We start from the raw sequence: 6772 nt of genomic DNA on the forward strand, positions 1-6772 counted from the left end.
TTATTCTCTTCTATTAAATTCTATTATATTGTTTTTTTTTCTATTCTGTTCTAATCTTTTCAATTCTATTCTATTCTAATTTGAATTTATTTGCATTTCGAATTTTGAAAAAATGGCTATATTCTTCCTATTTTGTTCTATTCTATTGTTTTTTTTTTCTATTCTATTCTTTTATTTTCTATTTTAAAATATTCTATTCTATTACTTGAATTTCTATGCTATTTTATTTTCTATTCTGTTCTGTTTTACTCTATTCTTTTCTAAACTACCGGTATTCTATTATTTTTTTTGTTCTATTCTATTCTTTTCGTTTCTTTTCTATGTTGTTTTACCTTATTCTTTTTTTACTCTATTCTATTATTTTCTATTCTATTCTATTTTTTTCTGTTTTTTTTTCTATTTTATTCTATTTTCTATTCTATTCCTTTATTTTCTATTATTTGATTCTATTCTTTTATTTTCTATTCTATTCTACTGTATTCTATTCTGTTATTTTCTATTCTATTCCTTTCATTTATATTCTATTTTATTTTATTATTTTATTTTCTATTCTATTTTGTTCTGTTTACGCTATTCTTTTCTACTCTATTCTATTATTTTCTATTCTACTCAGCACACTGATGAGGCCACCCTTCTACTCACCTTCTCAGAAGCTTCACTATCTCTGAAATGTATTAAAAAGCATCTAGTAGCTCTGGCTCCTAAGCGGGACTATAAACTTTAATGCTGGTGACAGGTCCCCTTTCCAGTTCCATATTTTCTGTGAGCATTGTTGGATAAAAAAATATAATTACTTTTTTTTTTTTTTTGGGTCACTGACCCACAGCAAGTATAATATACACAGAGTAGAAGGGCCAGCTCATCGGTTTCCTGCTGCTCCTTCCCTGTCCATTCCTAACTGCTTTCCTAGTTTATTGTCACCCAGACATTAAAAAGGAAAAAAAAATAAACACGCTTCATAGTTACCTTCTCGGCCCTCTTTGTAGGACCTTCACTCCGAAGGTGAGCAAAGCCACCCAAAGACCTAATGAGTCTTCACATCCAACACACTTCTGGGAGTGTCCAATGCCTTCCTCCCCCGATGTGTTCTGTGGTACCTCCCAGCAGCCTCCTATGTCACAGTACAGAGGCAGAAACCACAAAACTCAGAGGGGGGCACAGGCACTCCCATACGTTTTTTTTTGTTTGTTTGTTTAATAACTGTTTATTTAGAAGAATAGTGGAAAATAAAGGTAGCACATACAGTGAGGGAAAAAAGTATTTGATCCCCTGCTGATTTTGTATGTTTGCTCCAGGACCTTAATGTGCTTCTTCTTGAGCCACTCGTTTGTTGCCTTGGCCGTGTGTTTTGGGTCATTGTCATGCTAGAATACCCATCCAATGCCCTGGCTGAGGAAAGGAGGTTCTCACCCAAGATATGACAGTACATGGCCCGGTCCATCGTCCCTTTGATGCGGTGAAGTTGCCCTGTCCCCTTAGCAGAACCCCCCTCCAAAGCATAATGTTTCCACCCCCATGTATGACGGTGGGGATGGTGTTCTTGGGGTCATAGGCAGCATTCCTCCTCCTCTAAACTCAGCGAGTTGATGCCAAAGAGTTTGATTGTGGTCTCATCTGATCGCAACAACTTTCACCCAGTTCTCCTCTGAATCATTCAGATGTTCAATAGCAAACTTCAGACAGGCCTGTACATGTGTTTTCTTGAGCGAGGGGACCTTGCGGGCGATGCAGGATTTCAGTCCTTCATGCCGTAGTGTGTTACTAATTGTCTTCTTGGTGACTATGGTCCCAGCTGCCTTGATATCATTGACAAGATTCTTCTATGTAGTTCTGGGCTGATTCCTCACTGATCTCATGATCATTGAAACTCTGTGAGGTGAGATCTTGCATGGAGCCCCAGAACGAGGGAGATTGATCGTTATTTTGTGTTTCTTCCATTTGCGAATAATCGCACCAACTGTTGTCACCCTCTCACCAAGCTGTTTGGCGATGGTCTTGTAGCCTATTCCAGCCTTGTGTAGGTCTACAATCTTCTCCCTGACATCCTTGGACAGCTCTTTGGTCTTGGCCATGGTGGAGAGATTGGAATCTGATTGATTGATTGCTTCTGTGGACAGGTGTCTTTTATCCCCTTCCCGCCGACCGTACGCAGATGTGCGTACTCGGCTTTCGGGGGTTATACCGGGATGATGCCCACAGCTGCAGGCATCATCCCAGTACCGTTGTTTCGAGCGGGCGATCGGCTATCCGTATATAACAACCGATGCGGCTAAAAGCCGCTCGGCTGTTATACCGGAGGAGCGGGAGGGGACGCCCCCCTCCCACCGCTCTTAGCGGGCCTCCCGTGCGATCGGGAGGCCCGGTGTCCAATCGGCTGCCTCCGGCGGCTGTGGGCGGGCTGGAACGAAGCTGTGGGTGGCTTCGTTCCAGCCTTCTCAATGTAAACGCAGAAGCGACGTCATGACGTCACTTCCCGTTTACTCGGCTGCCAATGGCGCCGAATTAAAAAAAATACACAGTATTCAGAATCGCCGTTTTCGGCGATCTGAATACTTTGAAGTGCAGAGGAGGGATCGGGGTTCTTTTAGACACCCGATCCCTCCATAAGGAGAACCTGTCACCACCTATTACTGTCACAAGGGATGTTTACATTCCTTGTGACAGCAATAAAAGTATAAAAAAAAACATTTTTTTTTAAACACAATTTATAAGTATAAAAATAAATTTAAAAATTTTTTTTTTAAAGCGCCCCCGTTCCCGCGAGCTCGCGCAGCGAAGAAAACGCATACGGAAGTCGCGCCCGCATATGTAAACGGTATTCAAATCACACATGTGAGGTATCGCCGCGATTGTCAGAGCGAGAGCAATAATTCTAGCCCTAGACCTCCTCTGTAACTCTAACCTGGTAACCGTAAAAAAAAAAATTTAAAGCGTCGCCTATGGAAATTCATAGCTACCATAGTTTGTCGCCATTCCACGAGTGCGTGCAATTATAAAGCGTGACATGTTTGGTATCTATTTACTCGGCGTAACATCATCTTTCAGAAAAAAATTGGGGTAACTTTACTGTTTGGATTTTTTAAAATTCATGGAAGTGTCCCTTTTCCAAAAATTTGCGTTTAAAACACCGCTACACAAATACTGTGTGATATAAAATATTGCAACAATCTCCATTTTATTCTCTAGATTCTCTGCTAAAAAAAATATATAATGTTTGGGGGTTCTAAGTAATTTTCTAGCAAAAAATACAGATTTTAACTTGTAAACAGCAAATTTCAAAAATAGGCTTAGTCATGAAAGGGTTAAACAGGTAACAAGCTGAGATTAGGAGGTAAAGAAAGAGGAAAGAATAAGAGGAAAAGAATGAGGCGGAAAAGAGAAGAGAGAAGGTAAAGATGGGTGGGAGCAGGGAAAAAAAAGGGGGGGGATAGGGTGTTGGGTAAAATGCCGGGAACAGGTGGAATATACCTTGAATTAAATATATAACAAAAAGGAATACGATATAATAGATCAAAAATATTAAGAACCATCACAAAGTTACTTGTTGGGAGGGTCAAGCATAATTTCTTTAAATCGAGAAGTGGACTTGAATTCGAACCAGTGGGCCCATATTTTTGATATGACGGCTGATGTTACCTTTGGAGATATAGGTAAGATCCTCTAATAAACAAATCGTTGAACGTTGATATAAGCCGAATGGTTCGAGGGTGGAGTTGAAGTTGTATTATCCAAGGATCAAGGGGAAGGGTGAGATCAATCATCTGGCTTATGAGTTTAAGTATTTCTGACCAAAAAGGGTGGAATAACGGGCAGTCCCACCAAATATGAGCATGGGTGGCTTAGGTTCCCACAATTCCTTCAACACCACGGGGAATTCGTTATGTAGTTTGGCTGGGGTGCAATGCCATCTGGCAAGAAGTTTGTAATTAGTTTCTGCCATTTCGGATGATATTGAAGATGTATGAGAAAGTTGCAAGATTTTGTCCTTTTGCTTTTTCCGAGAGTTGAAAATGGAAGTCTGCTTCCCATTTGGTAAGATAATCTGGGTCAAAAGGGCCTTGCAATGTGATGAGAGCCTTATAAAACTGCAAAACGCAGTGCAGCGGTGGTTCCTTGGAGTTGAGGCACTCCCATAAGTGTGCTGGATGTGAAGGTTCTTCAGGTGGCTTCCTCAATGATTCAGTGAGGATTCAATGGATGAACGCCAGGACAGGTAAGTCTCTTCTATACCTTTTTTTTTTGTTTTTTACTTATTACTATTTATTAAGATTTTTATAGCGCTGGCAATACTGTACATTCACATCAGTCCCAGCCCTCAAGGAGCTTACAATCTAAGGCCCCTTTCTTACATATAAGGGCCAATTTAGACAGGAGCCAATGATCCTACCAGCATGTCCACGGAGTGGGGGAGGAGACCCATACAACCACAGGAGGAACGTGCCAACTCTGTGCAGGTATTGTCCTGGTTGGGATTTGAACCGAGGACCCCAGTGCTGCAAGGGTGAGCCAACGTGCTGCCTCCTTAGTGTCAGGATCTCTTTATTTTGCTGCATAGTTATCAAGAAGCCAGAGCAACCAATAGCCAGGTGACCAGCAATTTCAGAAGGAGGTCAATGATGGCCAGAAAATAGAAAAAAATAGAAAAAAAAAAAAGAAAAGAAAAAAAAAGGAGAATAACGTGTATAATTTGTATTTCACCGACATCTTACCATTTTTTTGTACCGAAGATGAAAAGCACTGGGAAAGTAAAATTAATAAACAAATAAATACACAAATAGAATAAATTAATACATAGTTTAAATAAATGAATCAATTAAAGTAAATAAAATAAATACATGCATAACTAAAATAGAATAAATTAATAAATATATAAAACAAAAAAAAAAATGTAATAAATATATATATATATATATATATATATATATATATATATATATATATATACATACATAAAATAATCACACATATAATAAAAAAAAATAAAGTAAATAAACAAAATAAATAAATAAATAAATATATATATATATATATATATATATATATATATATATATATATTTATATATATATTTATTATATTTATTTCTTTATTTTATTTATTCAATTATGTTATGTATGTATCTATTGTTTTTTTTTAATATACCTATTTTATTTATTTATTATATATATATAAAATAAATAAATAAAATAGGTATATTTAAAAAAAAACAATAGATACATACATAACATAACTGAATAAATAAAATAAAGAAATAAATATAATAAATATGCAAAAAATAAATTAAATTAACAAATATATAAAACCAAAGAAACAAATATAAAGTATAATGAAAAAAATGCATACAAAAAAATGAATAAATACAGTAAAGAAGTAAATAAAATAATTGAATAAATGTATAAAACTAAAGAAGTAAAATAAGTATAATAATAATTTAAAAAAACAACAAATACATACAGTACATAAAATAAATGATTAAATACAATAAATAAATATATAAATAAAATACAAAATATATAAAACCAAATAAATATAGTAAATATATAAATTAAATAAGCAATTATATTAAAAAAATATATAAATAAAATGAAAAAGAAAATATATAAAACGAAATAAATAAATAAATACATAAAATCACTATAATAAAACATAACAATACATACATACATACATACACAAAATAAATGCATAATCAAGTCTAGTAGAGATGTAAATAAAATAATTGAATAAATATAAAAAACTAAATAAGTAAATAAAATCAGTATAATAAAAAGTACATACATAAAATAAATGAATAAATACAATAAATAAATATAGTAAATATATAAATAAAATAAAATAAAAAATATATAAAACCAAATAAATATAGTAAATATATAAATGAAATAAGCAACATTTAATATTTACAACAACAACAAATGCATACATAAAATAAATGAATAAATATCAATAAATACAGTAAAGATGTAAAACAAATAATTTTATACATATATAAACCAAATAAATAAATTAAAAAAAAAATATTAAAAAAAAAAACAAAACAATACATAAATACATAAAATAAATGCATAAATAAAATAAATAAATATAGTAGAGATTTGAGCTGCACAATTAATCATCAAGAATCGCTGTCGCGATCTTGACTAAAGTGTTTCACAATTCTTTCTATGCAAAGAATTCTCTCTGCTCTTCTGAAGCCACAGCCCTCAAAAGAAAGGAAGGAAAAAACAGGCAGTCTGCCAAGAATCAAAACATTCTTTATCAGTTGAACTTAAGTATAAACATTGTAACAATTTGTCAATGGAATAGACTTTGTGTGTAAGTGAAAAAAGTTTAACCATTTAAACACTAAACCTTTTTCTGACATTTGTTGCTTTCAAGTTAAAATCTTTTTTTTTTTTTCGCTAGAAAATTACTTAGAACCCCCAAACATAATATATATTTTTTAGTAGACACCCTAGAGAATAAAATGGTGGTTGTTGCAATATTTTATGTCACACCGTATTTGCGCAGCGGTCTTTCAAATGCAATTTCTTTGGAAAAAATTACTTTAATGAATAAAAAAAAAAAACTAACCAGTAAAGTTAGCTCTTTTCTTTTTTTTTTTTTTTTTTTTGTATAATGAGAAAGATTTTACGTCACGAGAATTGTGAGAGAATAGTGATCTTTTTATTCTAATCAAAAAAATCGTGATTCTCATTTTGGCCAGAGTCGTGCAGCTCTAGTAGAGATGTAAATAAAATAATTGAATAAATATATATAAAGCCGAATAGAA

Source organism: Aquarana catesbeiana, linkage group LG13, assembly GCF_042186555.1.
Source record: "Aquarana catesbeiana isolate 2022-GZ linkage group LG13, ASM4218655v1, whole genome shotgun sequence".
In the NCBI taxonomy this organism is placed as follows: Eukaryota; Metazoa; Chordata; class Amphibia; order Anura; family Ranidae; genus Aquarana; species Aquarana catesbeiana.